This window comes from Camelus dromedarius, chromosome 2 (assembly GCF_036321535.1).
Source record: "Camelus dromedarius isolate mCamDro1 chromosome 2, mCamDro1.pat, whole genome shotgun sequence".
NCBI lineage: Eukaryota > Metazoa > Chordata > Mammalia > Artiodactyla > Camelidae > Camelus > Camelus dromedarius.
Genome location: NC_087437.1, coordinates 119,255,495 through 119,273,798, shown reverse-complemented (window position 1 = coordinate 119,273,798; position 18,304 = coordinate 119,255,495).

Below are 18,304 nucleotides of genomic sequence, written 5' to 3'. Positions count from 1 at the left end.
GTCGTGGTCTCATTGGTATGTTTTGAACCTTAGTGATACAAGTTGCACTAAAGCTTAAGTCATTTGGGCCCCATAAATATGTGGTAACTAAAACCCTGTGAGCGGCAGTCTGCCTGGCCACCTTTTTCTGTTCAGAGTAGTGGTTTTTCAAATGATCGTGGGGTAAATGCGTAAAAGGAAAAGTTTAGCGCCCTGCGTTGACATTTCAGCATAGCAATCGACACAGTAGCTTTGTTCATAATTTAAGGGATTCCACGTTGCAGCATCTGTTTTCATTCCAATGAGATGCTTCCAAAACACTGAGCTGTGTCGACTTGCGTGACATTAGCTTCCCCTATAGGGTGAAGAGCAGAGCTGAGGGCGTGCCAGATTGCCGCTGAGGGCTGGCTGGACGCAGGGGAGGGAGAGGGGACACACTGGGTGACGGTGCCAGTTCCTCCACCTGCGTGTGCCCTCACCCCTTCTGGTGGTTTTGTTTTCCTTGCCTGATATCCCAAACTAGCCTTTCTTGGGAGCCTCTGGCTAGAAGTTTCTTGAACAAGGCACTGGGAATAAATGTTTGAATCTTTATTTTAATCTACTTTAGCCCTGCTGTTCAATTTGCCACCAAATACTGTTTTGCTTTAAAAACTGAGGTTTGCCCTTTGTTAGTAATGACAGGCTTTCTGAGGTTTGGGCTTGTTGCAGCCCTGCTGGCAGCCTCCTCGGTCGTAGGCACACACTCAAGACAGTAAACTCTGTGGTGGCAAAGCCATGTGTCCAACATGTAATACTTTCCCAGCTGGGGGCCAGATCTTGGCTTTATGAACATGAAAGTTGAGTGGCAGGTATTCCTCATACAAGGCGGATCTCTGGAGAAAATGTTTCCCCTCGTTGTCATAGAAGCACTTTAAAAATAAAGCCTGGTGCGGCCCTGCTGTGGCGTGAACTGGGCTGTCAGGGCAGGCTGTCGGCCCCCATCCTCCGCAGCAGGGTCCTCACAGCCATGCCTGCCTGCTTGTCACCCAGCTGAAGGTCTTAGGTCCCGTTTGCTGCGGTTGGCATCACTTCCTCCAGGAAATACCTCCCCACCCCTAGCCACCCACTCCTCACTCCAGCCGTTGCCCTCCTGATTGTCCCCCGAAACCCCAACACAACCCTTCCTACTGTCCCCTTACTGCCTACCGCCTGACCCACACACAGTTTGTGCCACGAGACTGGGAGGGGCCCGAGGGAAGGGGCTGTTATGTGTCTCTGTCTTTACAGGACCGGACCAGGGAAGGGGCCTATTAAGTGTCTTTGACAAATAAATACAGCAAAAAAATAAAGTCCTGAAAAAGACCAGAAACAACCAGACTTTTTTTTTTTTTTAGGTAATGTTAGAAGAAAACTTCCTGAATATTTCTGCACATAATCCCCAGATTTTGATTCAGCTACTCAATAAGAGACCCCTAAGTGTATTTTAATTTTTAAACGGTTCTCCGGAAGCCCAAGCAGGAAGGGAAATGTTCGAACAGCAAGCATCAGGTAGACGAGCCCCTTCAGCTTTGTAGATGCACCACCCTTGTGCTGCTGGGCTGGCTTTCGGGGGGTGGGGAGGTCCCAGCACTGCCGCAGCGCCCGTCAGGCACGTCAGCGCGGCCGGCTGCCTGGGCAGGCGGCTCGGCGGACCTCGGAGAGCCGCAGCTCGTGGGCAGCTGTTACTAGGGTGGTCGGAACAGCGGACGCCGCTGCTCACGTGTGTCTGGGATTTTGTAAAGGAGTAACAGGCTTGTTTCCCTCCCGTCTTATTTTTTTCACTTGCCCTTCCTGCCCCGTGCAGATAGCCCCATATTCTCTGGTCTCCCTCGATCTGGAATATTCCTCAGCCTGTCTGACTCCTATGGCCTTGATAACTTTGAAGATGGGGGGCCAGTCGCCTTGACTTCCTCAACCGGAGTTTGTCTGGTGTTTTCTCAGGACGAGACTATGTTACATATTTTTGAACCAGAGTAACACAGAGGCTGTGTTCTTTCCACTTCAGCCTATGGGTGGCACACGACTCCTGTGTGTCCTGTTACCAACGGTATTAATTTCAATCCTTTGACTGAGCTCTTTCCTGCCAGGCTTCTTCACTATGTTTCCCCCCTTTGTAGTTAATAAATGTTTTGCAGGGAGACATTTTGAGACTCTGTAAAAGTCCATTCCTCATCGCACTTTTACCCACTAATTTTAGCATCTGTTGATGTTTCTGTGTCTTGCCTGAATTATTTCTATAGTTGTTGCCAAATGGAGATTTTCTCAAACCTCCATTCTTTCTTCATTTATTTGTGGGCTTTTGACTGCAAGAAAAACAAATGTTCTGTTACTCTCGTTAATTTATTTACTTGCTTATGTGTTGAGGGTCGTGGATTCCTATTCTATTCAATGGTTTATGATCAATTGCTGTCATTTTCTTTTATTTTGATGCTCAGATTATTCTAGGTTTAGCTAGTGGGAACTTCACACTGGCTTCTCTGACTCTGGCATGTCCCCTTTATTCTTGCTTTCTGACTCATCAAGATGTTCCAGACCCATCTCACTCCTTCCAGGCCAGGCCCCCCAAACAAGCCATTTCTCTAAGGAATCTGATCCCTTTTAGTGGACAGTGGTGTTTGGAGACCAGGAGCTGGGCACTAAGTGTGCTTGCTGATACTAACTAAAGTGTGGGTGCTCCCAGGCCCTTCATCGGATGGACTTCAAGGGAAAAAATACACACGAACTTACACATGCATCTGGACTTATTTCTGAATCTTCTGGACCTATGGACGTGTTCAGGAATCTGTGAGTTCACACTCACAGCTTCAGTTCCAATCCAACTTCACACGGCCTATTCCACGGCTGCCCTCTCTGACAGTGAGGCTCCCACTCCCTCTGTCTCCCTGCACGCAGCCAGCCTCCTGCCCGCTTGGGCCTGCCTTCCACACTCAGCTAATTGCCCACAGTGTGGGGAGCTACCTAATGGCTTTTAACAAAGGAGAGATGGCTGGAGGAACGAAGGAGGGAAGGAGCAAGGAAAGGAGGGAGGGAGAGAGGGAGGACTATAATTGTCTCCTTGTCTCTTTTTCCTTTCAGTTCTATCCATTTTGTATCACGTAGTTTAACACTGATACTAGGTGCATAAATGTACAGGTTGATCAATTGACTCCTTTATCATTTTTTAAATGACTTCTTTATCTGCTGTGAAGCCTACTTCATTTGCATTGCTATAACTACTCCAGCTTTCTTCTGACTAATTTTAGCATGGTATATATGTTCCATTCTTCTGCTTGTAACCTGTTTGTGTCATTGTATTTAAAGTGTGTCTCTCGTCGGCAGTGTGTATCCGGGCACTGATTTTTTAAATCCAATCTGACATCCTCTGTCTTTTACTCTAATGTCTTTCTATCATTTACGTTTAACATAATTATTGATATGGTTGCATTTAAATCTACCATCCTATTGTCTACTTGCTACTTATTTCACCCATTCTGTGTTCCCTGTTTTCTCTTTTTCTTTCTTTTTTGTATTAACTGAATTTTTAATGATTTCACTAGTAATTTTTATGATTTCATTTATCATCTTGGTTGGCTTATCAGCTACAGCTTTGTTTCATTATTTTAGTGGCTGCTTTTGGTTTGCAGTATGCACCTTTACTTTATCATGGTCTGCCCTCAGTAATATCATGCCATTACATGGGTGATACAAGAATTGACAGCTTACACTTCTCCGTCTTTGTGCCGTGGTTGTCATACGCTTCACATCTGTGTATGGTGTAAGCCCCACAATACATTGTCATTATTTTTGCTATAATAGTCAATTAAATTTTTAAAGGAATTTAATTAATAAGAAACTAAGTCCTTATATTTACCCATGTACGTTTCCACTCCTGGCACTCTTCACTTCACCTGCAGATCCGAGTTTCTAGACGGAATCGTTGTCCTTCTGCCTGAAGGGCATTAATGCTGACATAGCTTGTGAAGGTCTACTGGTGCTGAATCACTTCGGCTTGTGTATGTCTAGAGAAGTCTTTATTTTGCCAATTTTGAAAGATAGTTTTCTGAGTATAGAACTCTAGAATGGATAGCTATTTCCTTCAGTACTTTAAAGATGTTGCTTCACTGTTTCTACCTTGAATTATTTCCTATAAGAAACCTGCCATCCTTATCTTTGTTCCCCTAAACATAATATATCATTTTTGCTTTTAAGTTTTTCTCTTTATTAGCAGCTTTATGAATCTGATTATGATGCACCATGGTGTACTTTTATGGTGTGTGTGTGTTTCTGTGTGTGTGTGTGTGTGTGTCCATGCACATGGGGGCTCATTTAATTTCTTGGATGTTTGAGTTTACAGTTTTTATCAGATTTGGAAATTTTTCAGCCCTTATTTCTTTAAATATTTTTTTCTTTCTTCTCTCTCCTTCAGGACTCCAATTACACACTTACTAGGCCATTTGAAATTGTCCCAGAGATCACCGTTGCTTTTTTAAAATTTTCCCTTTTGTTCTCTCTGTTTCGTTTTGGGTGGTTTCTAATGTTATGCTTGTAGTTTATCAGCTTTTTTTTTCCCCTGCAACATCTAATCTGCTATTAACCATCTGGTGTAGTTTTCATCTCTAGAAATTTGATTTGGATCTTATTTATATCTTGTATGACTCTACTTAACATGTTTGATCTTTCCTCTTGCTTCTTGAACATATGGAATTCAGTTAAAGCAACTTTTTTTATGTCCTTCTATACTAATTCTATCATCTGTTCCATTTCTGGCTTGGTTTTGATTTACTTTTTTTTCTCCCCATTCTGGGTACCGGTTTTCTGCCCTTGGCGTATCTGGTAATTTTTGTCAGATGGTAGACACTGTGAATTTCACCTTTTCGGGTGCCGAGTGTTTTTCTAGTCCTATAAATATTCTAGAGCTTTGTTTGGGGGACATAATTAACTTGGAAGCCGCTCTATCTTTTTAGGTTTTGTTTTTAAACTGCACTAAGTGGGATCAGAGCAGAATTTAATCTAGGGCTAATTTTGCTCCACTACTGAGGCAAACACACTCCTTCTACCCAGTGTCCCATGAATTATTTAAAGTGCTGTGAGCTCCAGGGTTGTTCCCTCTTGTTCATTCAGGTGGCTCTCTTCCTGGCCTCCGAAGTTTCCTCATATGCGTGTGCTGATCAGTACTTGGCTGAGGAATCACGAGGCCTCTGTCTGAGCAGCTTTCCCCCCTCTGCCGCTCTCCCCTCAGAACCCTAGCCCCACGTCTCCCCGGGCCTCCTGGCTCCAGCTCCTCAATCGCTTTTTCATACGCTTTTTTAGGAATCCACTTGTTTCAAGCCAGATGGCAAATGCAGTCTCCATTACCCCATCTTGGTCAGAAGGGGCACTGAGACTAGTTGCTCTGTTATCAGTAGGTCAGCTGGCACGCCCTAAAGCTCTGAGCGCTGCACGCCCGTGGACGTTGCACCAAAACCCGCCTGCGGAAGATTCTTCCAAATGCCAAGCAGCTCATAAGTGAAAGAACTCAATAGGGGTTTTCTCCAACTTGACCAAAAAAGTCACATATGCATCTCCATAAATCCAAACTAAACTGTCCCGTCCTCAGCTCACTTTCCTTCAGGTCAGTCTCCAAAAGTGTATGTTCCTCTCAACACCAACCACTGTGGAAGGGGCTACGGTGGAGGGGATGTCAGCATGGAAGCAGACAGCCCTCGCGCTCAGCGTGCGCTTGGTCACGCTTCCCTGCAGCGTGGCACAGGAGGGTAGTTTATGAGTGGCCTGCACAGTGAGGGCCCTGGGGCCTAGCTTCATCAGCATCGCAGTAAACCTGCCTCTGTTTTCTTCGTTTATATTAAAAAAGCCCCCATGACAACTCGTGACATGAATTTCATAATCTGGTGACAAGTCACAACCTACCGTTAGACCCTATACTGTGCCCAGGACTTGGGATGACTGGGTAGCGAGGGTGTCCTCTGTAGGAGGAGGCTGGGGGCGGGGGGCAACTTGTGACTTGCTGGCCGAAGGAGGAACCATGCCTTTTGACCCTCAGTGTTCCTGGTGGCTGGCTGACATGTAGTAAAAATGGCAGGTGCACCAGACCTATTTTTCTCTCTTGTGGTAAAGACATCAGGACGGAGCCTTGATTTTACAGCTCGAAACAGACATCTGGTGTGTAAGGAAGCAGAGATTTGGTCTAATGGTCTCAGTGATGGAAGGTAGGTTTTCACAGACTTTAAACTTGGGTCTCCAAGTTGAGTTCACGGAGCTTATCAAGAACCAGTTTCCATTCACAAAATCAAAGACCAAAGATGGATTATTGAATGGTAGGTAATGTTTAATGTTATTTTTGTCTGATTTTTTTTAGTAACGTAAAAGAACCAGCCAAGGGCAGGAGGCACATTCCAAGTTGGGTGACAGCTCGGGGTGGGCTGTCGGCGCTGCGCAAATCAGGAAGGAAAACAGGGCCCCTGGAGGCACCCCGTCTCAAGGGAGGCCCCACAGAGCTCCCACGGTGACAGCGCCCAGCCCACCAACCGGGGTCAGAACTGGGGCCTCCTGGCCCGTCTCTGAGCGAGGCCGGCAACCCGGGAGAGCGGCCGCCCCATTCTGTTCAGATTCACTTCTGATTCTCTCACCAGTGACAGCAGCCCCCAAACTAAAGACATCCAGCAGGACGGTGGGGCTTGGCAGCCGGGACACCGGCCTCTGTTTGGGTCAGGCCTTCAGGCCTAGACAGGTCAACAGGCTGTTGACAGGCACCGGAGATGGCAGGTGTGACAGCGGGATCTCCGTCTTTGGAGCCAGGCGAGCAGAGTCAGGTGTGTGGGGGAAGCTCTCCCAACCTGGGCCTCCTTCCCGTGACCCCTGGCCTCCTGCAGCCCTTGCGATGCTGCTGCCCGGGGTGAGAAGAGGACCGACCTGCCGGCAGGAAAGAGGCCTGCCCCGGAGCCCTGCCTGCCGGGCGCCTGGCCTACCTGGCCTGGGGCTCGGCTGAAAGACCCCGGCCGAGGGTCCACGTGGCTCCCAGCGCTAATGATGCCAGTCTGCCTCCTTGTTCACTGGTTACTTCACCCCCAACTTATTCAGAACTGCAGGGGGGAAACGGGGTGCTGCTTCAGGGGCCCCACTTGGAGAGCCTAATGTAAGGTGCACCTGAAAGGGGGCGCATAGGTGTCCTGAGCCTTCACAGGGCGGCTCCCAGAAACCTCAGCCTGGTCGGGTTGGCATCGCTCCCTGACAGCATTCCAGACGGATCATTAAGCAGACGATTTACAAAGATTTAGAAAACAGCAGATGCTGAGATCCAGCCAGTTTGCTATGATCTGCTCCCAGTACACATCTCTGGTTTCCAAGTTCCAGAACCGTGGCTGCAGACGCCTAAGATGTAGCAAGCCCATCAGAGAACCCGTGATCCACCCCCCTCTCCCCTCCAAACTGCTCCCAGCCCAGCGTCTCTGTGAGGGCTTACACCCCCACCCACGGATGAGACCAGCAGTCCCCTAGCCCTGGCCCTTCCTCCACCCCGCCCTTTCCTCCACTCCGCCCTCCCAGATTCCTCAGCAGGTGCCCTTGACCCTCCCATCACTCCTGTCTCTCCCCACAGAGCCCCGACAGGGCTCAGGGCCTCACACTCCCCAACTCCCGCCAAAACCATCCACTTCAGAGTGTCCCAGGATGGGACTTCTCAGCTGTAATGTGCACTGAAGTCCCCAGGGCTCTACTTAAAATGCAGGCTTGGATTCCAAGGGGCCGGGTGGGGTTGAAGGGAGGCCTGAGAGGAGGCCTGAGCGTCTGCATTTCCCACAAGCTCACGGGTGATGCAGCTGCCGCTGGTCCCAGCCGCACTTTGCATCGCAAGGCCCCGGGTGACACACTGTACAAACCTGTCACTGCTTCTTCCTTGCTCAGTCCTTGGAGAGTTAGTCCCCTATCCCCTTGGGGATATAACCCAACTGTGGCCAGGCCCTGCCTTCATCTGCAAACCCATCTAACTCAGGTCGAGCCAAACACATTTAACAACAGCGGCTTGGAGCCAGAACCCCCCACACAGGCTGCTCTCACTTCCTAGCCTTTGAACTCCGGCTCTGCCTCTCCCCTCTCTCCGCTTGGCCTTCCCGCCCCCACTTCCTCTTCGGTCTTGTTTATTTCTACTGACACTCAAGACCCGGTTCAGACCTTCCCAGACCCACGGCTGCCCCTATCAGGGTCCGTCTCTCCCTCATCAGTGCCGCCACGCACTTGCCACGCTGTTCCGTAACTAAGGGTTGGGGTCCCTTTGTCCATCCCTCTGAACAGGGAGCTCCTGCGGAGGCCTTCGCCCTGTCTCCCCAAGGAGCAAGAGCCTGCCCCCTGGTGGGTCACTTTTGGAGGTGATTCTAGGGAACAGGCAGCAGCTGGGAAGAAGGCCCCTACCCCCAGAAGGTCTCACATGAAGCTAGTTATGATGTGGGCACCGGGGCCCCCTCCTGCAGGGGGAAGTCCTGCAGCTCCTGTCGCTGCCGGCAGGGCTTGCCCGGAGCGTACTGATGTCCTGTCATTCCAAGATTCACGTGTGTTCCAGAACAGGTGTGTCATCCATGCAGAGGCAGCAGAGAAATCGGGGCAGAGATCCCTGGTGTCACTGAGGCAAAGAGCCACCAGGCTCCACGGACACAGCTGGGTGCCAGGCAGGGCTGAGGCGGGAGGTCGGCCAGGAGGGTAGCAGGCGGGGCCCAATGCACCTGACACGAGGAGTGGGTCGCAGCTCCCCGCAGGCGTGGCCCGGGTGGGGACTGCCGCGCCGGGCACATTGCCGGCTGCGAGGGTGCTGAGTGGATGGATGGGTGGACGGAAGGAAGGGTTAAAACAAATAACCTCGTTTTCTTTGTTGGTCTGGTTGTCAGGTTGATGACCAGGAACTAATCAATGCCTCTCCTGAAGGGCTTGCAGGGCAGATGGGGAACTGTGTCTGAAGCGTACATCCCACACCCCACAGCCATTTGGAGGACCAGCCTCAGGAAGAGAGGCTGTGGCCCGGGGCCATTCTTGACCGACCCTCCTCAGCCAGTGTAGACATCCATCTCTCCTTTGAAGACTTTGAAGTCATACCGACATCGATCCAATCTGCAGATAAACTAAACGCTGGAAGGATATCGCATAGATCACGGGCAAGGCCAACCTTCAAAAGAACAAAGAGAAGACTTAGCGGGAGCAGGGAAAAGCCAGGACTCTACGGAGCCACTTCACGCATGGAGCCCGTTAGCTGAGGTCCTGGAATCCTCTTGCCCCCTCGAGGTGTCAGGGCGTCAGAAATACCAGGGCGTCAGGAAACAGCATTTTGGCCATGTGTGGAGGCAACAGTCTGGGGGCAGCTGGAACAGAACGAGAAGCTGATAGGAAGGCGGTAGGTCTGCTGGTGCTCAGAGGCTGACATAAAAGTAGAGAGGAGTGCAGACGCTGCTTTTCACCTGAACTATGAAGACATGAAATGAAAAATGCATTGAAATCTAAAGTTACTTCCACGCATGTTTCATTTTGGAGCCCGTGGTCCCAGCATCGTCCTCTCCCCCCACCCCACCCCCAGCAGTCCGCGCGGTCCTTCCTCTCCCGGGCCAGGAACCCCCAGCGCCCTGTGGCCCCCGTGCAGGCTGGGAGGGCCCCCAGCACTGCCTGTGCCAGCAAGCGCCCGCTCCCACCCTAACTCTGTTTTCCACGCTAATCCAAAGGCACTGCTTCACGGGTTCCCTTCTCTCTCTGCCCCTCTTGATGTAGGTCCCTTCTTACAAGGGACCTCGGCAAAGTCAACTGAACAGAAACCAGGACTGATCTGGAACCAGCAGGGAGCAGGCCTGTGAAACAGGACAGTGGTTGAATTTCCCTCGGAGTCAAGCAGCCTCTGGGGAGCTGCCGCAGCGTCTGCCTGGTACAGTCTTAGGTCACCCTGAGGGGTGGGCCGGGCTGCTGGCAGAAGGAGGATTTATGACTGAACGAAAGGGTCCTCAGTGAAACTACAAGGTCTTTTGTGTTTTTAAAAGACTAGAAATGTTCTTCAAACAAATCATCTTTATGTCGGACCTTATTAAGAGCAGAAGATACGTCATTAATCTTAGCTCCGGGACATTATTCCCCTGGGGTCTGAAGCAAGGTACTTTTTTCTCACAATTTGATTTAAAACAAAACCAACTTCCGAATCCTGGAAGAACAGCCGCTCAGGACAGCTGTGAGCACCTGATCCTCTGTGAGCCCAGTGCTGACTATCTAGGTGGCCCCCGTGCCCGTGGGTCTCCCTGCATCCGTGGTGACGTTCACTGACCAGGGCCTAGAGGACCAACTTCTCTGGCATTTGCAACCAGTCTGTTGCTGTCACAGTTCAAGGCCCTGACTTGTGTTCTCACCCCAGGGACCAAAGCCCGTCTGTGTCCCCAGAGGGGGGACCACGGGGCGCGTCTCTAGTCTGGTCTGCAGTTATTCGTAGCTCTGTGACGGGAGCCTAGGCTCCACGATGGGCGACTGACAGCTCAGAGACAGCTGTCTCTGCTCAGTGGGGCTCTCCTTAGGGGACAGACACCCCTACAAATTACAAGTGTGGGAAGGATTTCAGAGGGGACAGGCAGGTGGGGACGCTCTGGAGTAAGCTAGACCAAAGACTGAACCCTAGGGGACCCAGGCAAGCCAGCGAGCCAGGAGGAGGTCTCTTGGGGGAGCCACTTAGAAACCTAAGGCTGCCAGGAGAGGCGGGTGGAAAGGAGCCCGTCAGACCCGAGGGTGCAACCCCGCCTGGGCAGGGAGAGGGCGCAGAGGGCGCAGAGGGCGCAGAGGGCCACCGGCGGCCCAGCCCGGGGGAGAGGGGCGGGCCCTCCTGTGCCGGTGAGCTGTGCTCCCGGCGCTCTCGGGGGAGCCTTGCACAGGTCCTTCGGCTGAGGCCCCCCAAGAGAGTTGGGAGGCCAGGTCTCCAGGCCTCCAGGAAGGCGCCCAGGCCCCTGAAGCATATGAGTGCCTAAAAGCTGAGGACTGCAGCCCCAGGGAAAAGCCAGCAAGCTGGCCCACCCCCACCTGTGGGACCTGCTGGCTCTCTCCCCTCCCTTCTCTCCTTCCAGTAAGAACTCCCTCCCCTGCGGTTGCCAAGAGGCTGCGCAGCCAGCCGCAGTTTCTTGATGGTACCTGAGGGTCTCATACTCCGGCCAGCTTGGCTACCTTTGCGTGTCCCTGAGCCCCGGGCCAGGGTGCACCCCGGGGAGGACGACGGAGGCAGGGCTGCCGCGAGCCCCGCACGACACCTCTGTGTGTGTTAGAAAAAGGCGTCCCCTCCTGCAGGCAGAGGCGCCTGGATGCTCGGCAGCCCCAGTCACCCCTCAGCCCAGTGCCCTTGTGCAGTGAGCAGCCTGAGCAACTGAACAGGAAGTCAGGAGTAGTCGTTCGATTCCACTGAGGGGGCTCAGCCTCCAAGGCCGCTGCCGCTGCCCTCTCTGCGCAGTGAAAAGTGGCACGAAGCGGTGCCCAGTGCTGTGGACCCTAGGGCCACCCGGGGAACTCAGAGAAGAAACAGGAGGGAGGAGGGCAGTTCCCACTGAGTGTGTGTGAATCAGCGACAAAGGAGGGGAGACGGCAGGCGAGCGCCTTCCAACAGGTTTCAGGGTTTATAGATGTAAGTAAGTGCAGCGTGTAGAGCTTCGGGTTTTAATGTGTTTATTATCTGCGCTGTGTCAGGATGAATAGCCTCAGACTTCCTCCGATGAGGAGGTGACCCTGCCTGGAGATAGGGCAGTGACCCTCGGTCGTGCTGCCAAGAGCACACTTATTTTAAGTGGGAACTGTTTGAAGCAGGGAGAGCATTCCGACAGCCCAACTCAGGGCGGCCGAGGGACGTGGGCTGTAGACAGGTCACTTGGGCTGCCTTGCGTCTGAGCCCCTGCTCGGAAAGCCCCTGGAACCCTGAGGAGGCGAGGGTGGGGACGGAGGCGCCTGGGTGACCGGAAGTAACGAGAGACAGCACGTGGCCTGTAATTCACGTCCACGTCGGGAGAGCAAGTCCTGGCCTGTGGGCACCGTGTATATTCAGATGTGCAGGATCTTGGCTCTGGTTCTGGCACTGCCCCTTGGGGGTCTGCCCGAGGCCCTACCTCTTCTGCCTAGCCCCTTGGTGCCCAGCGGAGAAGTCCGTGTCCCGCATCAACAGGGTGACTTTACATTCTGGGCCAACAACCAAAATTTCACCTGAAAGCTTGCTTGTTGAGTTTTGTTGCATTCATTCATTCATTCATTCATTCACTCAGCCAACAAACATCCATTGTGCCCAAGCCCTCTGACCTGTTTCCTCTTCTGTGCTGAGCTAAGGCACTGCAGAGGACAGGAATTCCTGGTAGAGGGAGGGGAGGAGACACAGAACATGGGATGACAGCTTTCTGCATATCACAAAGAGAGGTGCTGAGAGGGCTGGACAGAGCCGACCCCAGCAAGGGCCCTGGGAGCTGGGCGGCTGCCAGCACCATGCTTTCACATGTGAGTGTTAGCTGGTCTGGTCCTCTTGGAGCTAATAATAATAACCCCATTTTACAGATGAGGAAACTGAGGCCCAGAGGATGAAATAGCTTGCATAAAATCACGGGAGCCCAAATTTGAACCCAGGCAGTCTCACCTGGGGCCTGAGATCTTAACCCCCATGGGACACTTCCTGTTATGGGGTGACTTTGCTCTGATCCTGGAAGTGGGAGGGATGTTTGCAGGTGGAGAGGGGAAGGATGGGGCTGCAGGCAGAGAATGGCCTGGGTGACAGTTATCATCGGATGGGTCTAGGGTTGGAGGGGGCCCTGAAGGAGGCTGGACATGGCTGGGGAGGGCCCAGTGGGATCATGGGAAAGGGACAGCTTGGCATTTCTTCCAGCTCTACCCTCCTGTCTGCACCACAGGAAGGCAGCCCTGGCCGCAGTGGAAAGGACCGACCCCGAGGGGGGCAAGGCCTCTGGTGCCCAAGAGCAGACCTGGCCCAGCCCTGGAGGGCTTGGCTGGAGCAGGCCCTGGGCGCACCTGGGTTCAGGTACAAACGGCAGCTCTAAACCCAACGTAATTTTCGAGCGTGAGCTACAAACCTTTAATCCAGATCAAGAGATGTTACCTGGAAACCTGCAGACTCCTGCAGAGAGAACTTGGAAGACTGCAAGACGTGGTCTCAGTCTGAAAGGACTTGGAGTCTAGCAGGGTGTCACACACACACACACACACAGAAACATCCGTGAAGAGCCCCGCCACAGGTCAGCACCGCGGCGGAGGCATGACAGTGGAGGGCGTGCAGGCACGGGTCCTGGGCAGCAGTCAGCCGATGGGAGAGACACTGAGGCGGGGAGGACAGGCCAAGGGCCGTAACCGGGGGAGGACCAGTAGGGGACTGGGCTGCAGAGCGGGGCTGAGCATGTGCCTTGAGGGCATGGGGGGCTCTCAACGCCAAGACTTAATCCTCAGGGCCCTGGGGAGCCACAGACAACACCTGACCCTCTCGCCTGCGCCCGGCATGTCCGGGAGCTCTGCACCTGCTGGGGTCGTCAGGCCTCCCAGCAGCCGGGTGGGCCCGGCATCCATGTGCCCGCTTTGCAGAGGGGAGGTGAGCTTGAGCAAAGACAGGTAATGTGTCAAGGTCACCCAGTCTGGAAGATGAATGGTGGGGGCAGTGAGGGGACAGGTAGCCACACCAGGGGGTCAGAAGCGGGATGGCATGGAGGCGAAAGCAACTCAGCTGTGGGAGGACCCGCTGGAGAGCCCTGCAGACAGGGCCCTGAGGGGAGGAAGGAAGCAAGAAGCTGCATCAGATCAAAAAGGACAGGGTTTGGGTTGTAAACCGTCCGTGGGCCGGGGTCAGGGTTGGAGAAACAAGGCTGGGTAAAGATGAATCTGACGTGCCCGTGAGAGAAGGCGGTGCCGCAGGGGCACAGTGAAGTCGGATGGAAGGAGTATTTCTGTTGTTGGGTAAACATTTAAATGTGTTTGCAGGTCGCCTCTCCAACACAGCACGTGCTCGGCGCTATGAGTTGCACCGATGAGTGAACGACTCCTCTGCACTTGCTTCCATGTGTTTAGCAAAGAGGAGCATCACTGGCCGCGGGTGGGTTACTCTGCTCTCCCTGTGACTCACTGATGCCTCTTTAATAAAGGGGAAATTCACACAATGTAAAAGTCAGCATTTTAAGGTGAACAATTTGGTGGCGTTTAGCACATTCACAAGTCTATGCAGCCGTCGCCCTAACTCATTCCAGAATGTCTTGATCATTCCAAAAGGAGCCAGTAACCGTCAGGAGTCAGCCTCCGTCCCTGCCCCCCTGCAGCCCCCCGCCCCCGCTGATACCTGCTTTCTGCCTCTGCCTTTGTCTGTTCGGGGCATTTCAGGGAAATGCTGTCACACTCCACGCGGCCTTTCGTGTCCGGCTTCTTACTTACATAAGGCATCAAGGTTCGTCCACGTGGTCCCACGTGTGACTACTTCACTCCTTTCCATGGCTGAACACTATTGCATGGTGTGGACAGACCCCTCTGTGTATCCATTCACCTGCTGGTGAATTTGGGTCGTTTCTGCGCTCTGGAGACTGTGAGCCGTGCTGCTGTGAACATTCGTGTACAGGTGCTTGTTTGAACCCCGACTCTCAGTTCTTTGGTGTGTGCACCCAGGAGTGGGATCGCGAGGTGGCACAGGATCTGCCCAGCTGCCTCCCTCTGTGTTGTTTTGGTTTGTTTGCTCTGGTATTTATTCATCTGAAGTTAGAAGTGTTTGGCACGGAGGGTGCATTTAAAGCTGCATGAGTTCTTCCCTCTCATCTCTGGTTATGTACGAAGAGCTGTCATTTCCCACGCTGAGGGCCCACCGTGCCAGGCGCCAGGTCTCCAACCCCCATTTTGGTGCTTCCTAGTAGGAGCGACCCCCATTCCACAGATGGGGAGACAGCACCCGTCCCTGCCCGTCTCTGCCTCCCCTACATCTTCTCAGAGTCGTGAGTGGTGACGTGGGGCCCTTTACTGCTGGTGTGTCCTGGGGGACGATGCCTGGCCCTCCTTCCTCGTCCATAAGATCAAGCAGTGGTCCCCTCCAACTGGTCTGGTGATCTCGCCCCCTGTTATAATTCTGCCCTGAGATTACTAATCATGTCCTTTCTCAGTGTGTTGTGACACTCAGTCTGTCAGGCAGTGAATTCACATCTGGGTATCTGCTTCCAGGACCCACACGTATCTGGGCAGCCACACAAGTCCGTCTTCATCACACAGCTTCCTAGGATGGGCAAGGACCTGACCAGCTGCCCCAGCCACTCCCCAGTGGGGCCCTTTCTCTCCTGAATGCCTCTTGCCTTCAGAGTTTCCCAGCCCCTCGCATGGTCCTCTCCTGCCTTTCTTTCTGGGGTAAAGCTCCTCTCGAGCTTTGCCTCATCACCCTTGATACCCACCCCCACCCACCATCTCGGTGCCTCCTCCTCCGAGTCCCCTGTCCTGCCCTCTGAGTGCAGGTGGGGAACCCTGCCCCCCATCCTTGTGAGCTGTGGTTCCCCCCACCCCTCTCCTGCTGGCTCCTCAGGGGCCCCTCTTGGCCAAGTGCAAACAGGTCCCTCCTCTGCCACTCCCTCCTCTTGCTGACGGAACAAAACCCCCGGCTCCTCAGGGGCCACCCCAGCCAGTGTCCCTCGGCCTCCAGCGCCCGGCTGCCCCCGAGCCTGCCAGCTTCCAGGGGTCTGAGAGAGTGTTCCACGGCTGTCTGTCTTCTCCGCCGAGTTCATGCCCCATGAGACTTGTTTGCTTGTTACTGGGCCCCCAGCGTCGAGCCCAGAACCTGGCACGCACAGGTGCTCCATACCTACCTGTTGCATCAGTGAATCAATGAGCGAATGAAGGGACAGGTGAGCAGACCCCCATGCTTGACCCACGCGGACACCAGGCACAGTGCTGGTTCAGTCATTGGCGAATCTCTTTTTAAATGGTGGTAAAATATACATAGCATAAAGTTGACCATTTCAGCCATTTTCACGTGCACAATTCAGTGACACTTTGTGCCCTCAAAATGTTGCACAATCATCTTCACCATCTAGTTCGAGAACATTTCATGGCTCCCGCCACCAAGAGAACGCTAGATCAGCAGCCGTCACTGTCCACCCACCAGGGCCTCAGCTGCTGGGACCACTCATCTGCTTTCTGCCTCCAGGATTCGCCTATTCTGGGCATTTCCTAGAAGTCAAGTCTTATGACAAGTGCCCTTTTGTGTCTGGCTCATTTCACGTCATGTTTCAAGGTTCACCCACGCTGTACATGGGACAGTGCGTGACTCCTTTCCACGGCTGCATGCCATCCCCCCGCGTGGGTGGGCCATGTTGTGTTTATCCATCACCTGCTGAGGGACCTTTGAGTCTCCTCTGTGGTTTCCGCTGCCTCAAGTCCTTGTCCTTGTGTGGCTGGTCCCAGAGCTACAGGATGAAGGAGAGGTTTCCTCTTGGGCTCATCTGGCATCACCTCTCCCCTGGCTCCTCTTCCCTTGGTCTTCGCAGGACAGAGCTCATTAAGTACAATGGATGGACCAGCTCTGCCACTTGGCCTCGCGCACCAGGACAATTCTTCTAACGGCCTCCTTGGATGCCCCACAGTCTAGGCCATTCATCTGTCACATTCCACAGTGGTCAGTCTAGCCGTCCCCAGCAAAAGAGGATGTTCCTTTTGTCACCACCCCCCCCCATTAGAATTTTAAATCTCATAAACCCACCGACAGGCGGCATCTCCCATCATTCATCCCCTACCTTGCTCTGGAAGGGAGGAGAATCGTTGGTGAGGAGACGGCCTCTGAGTCTCTCTCATTCTGGACCTCAGAGCAGGACACAGAGCAGGACAGCCCCCATCGGTCGGCCCCTCGGCAGGGCACGTTTCCACCCTAAACACGCCTCTGGCGGCAAAAGAATATCATGTAGACCACCCGTGTTTTCCTGTTCCTTCAATTCTGCATAACTATTTTTTTAATTGAAGTATAATCAGTTACAATGTGTCAGTTGCTGGCATACAGCATAATGTCCCAGTCATGCATATATACATACATGTATTCATTTTCATATCCTTTTCATTATCTGCATAAATTCTTAGATCGACTATTTTTAAAAAGACAAAAGGTAATCCCCAGTTGAGGTGAATTACTGCATCAGAAGAGCGATGGACAAGCAATCCCACCACCGGGACCCCGCTTGGGCCTGGGAGGCCTGCGCACTGGTGATTTATCACTGCAGAGCAGCTCTGATGATATTTCTTGAATGAATATGTGGGATTTTATAATTGGAGTAAATGCTGCCAGCCAGCCCTTTACAACAGCTCAGGCTGAAGACCAGGGGATCCTAAGGCCGCATCTGAGGGGGCTGATGAGTGAGGTGTGCTGTGCCCCCTCACTCCTCCTCTCCAAGGCTGTTCTCAGGAGCACGGGGAGGGCGTGGGAGCAGCCAGCACCCTGGACACACCTGTGACCCCTCAGCTGTGTTGCTAGTAAACCCTCTGGACTTCAGGCTCCTACCACAAAACGGGAATAATCTTGTCTGCCTTGCCCACATCACAGCATTGTGAGGGCTAAAATCAAAACTGGAGGAGTCTTGTTCCTTGTTCATGGTTTCAATTCCCTTTAAAGCATCCTTGGTCATTCTTACTCTTGGTTAGTCTCCATTCAGTCGTATTGGCTATGATTCTGGGTGGTTTCAGCTGCCAACTTTCCCCAGAGATTCTGTAACTTGGACTCTGTGTTCCATGAAGCACTTAAGCCAAGGGTCTTTGGGGTAACGATGAACGACATCCCCTGCAGAGGGGCTTCTGTGGGTGCCCTGGGTGTTCCCAGATGGCTCCCCCTTTTATAGAAACATTTGCATGGATTTCTGAGATCACACAGTTAATATAAATGCACACTAGCTTCCTTGACATCATCCTTCCCTCCCAGAGCATTCTTTTTCTGGTTTTCTTTTGAAGAGGTCTGTTCAAGGTTGGTGGGGTGGGGGTCTCATTCCCACCAGCTCTTGTTTATGTGCTCCCCGTGGTCTTAAACCCCCAGCACCTTGGTGACAGAGACCTCAGAGCCTGCCCTGCCCTGTCCTGGCCCAGAGCAACTGGCGCCTGCACAGGAAACTGCCCTGGCTTCTTCCCCTTCCTGCGGGGAAGCCTTGGACCCTGGCCGTTTTCCAGTCAAGCTCAGCCATTCATTTGAAAGGCTGCTGGTGTCACTCCCTGCGGCATTCCTCCGCGTGTGGGGGCAGGACGGCTCCCTGGATGTTTTGCATCCCATCTTGCTGGACACAGAAGCATGGAGTTAAAAATATACATGTAAGAAAATGGCCAACAAGCACATGAAAAGATGCTCAACACCTCTAACTACCAG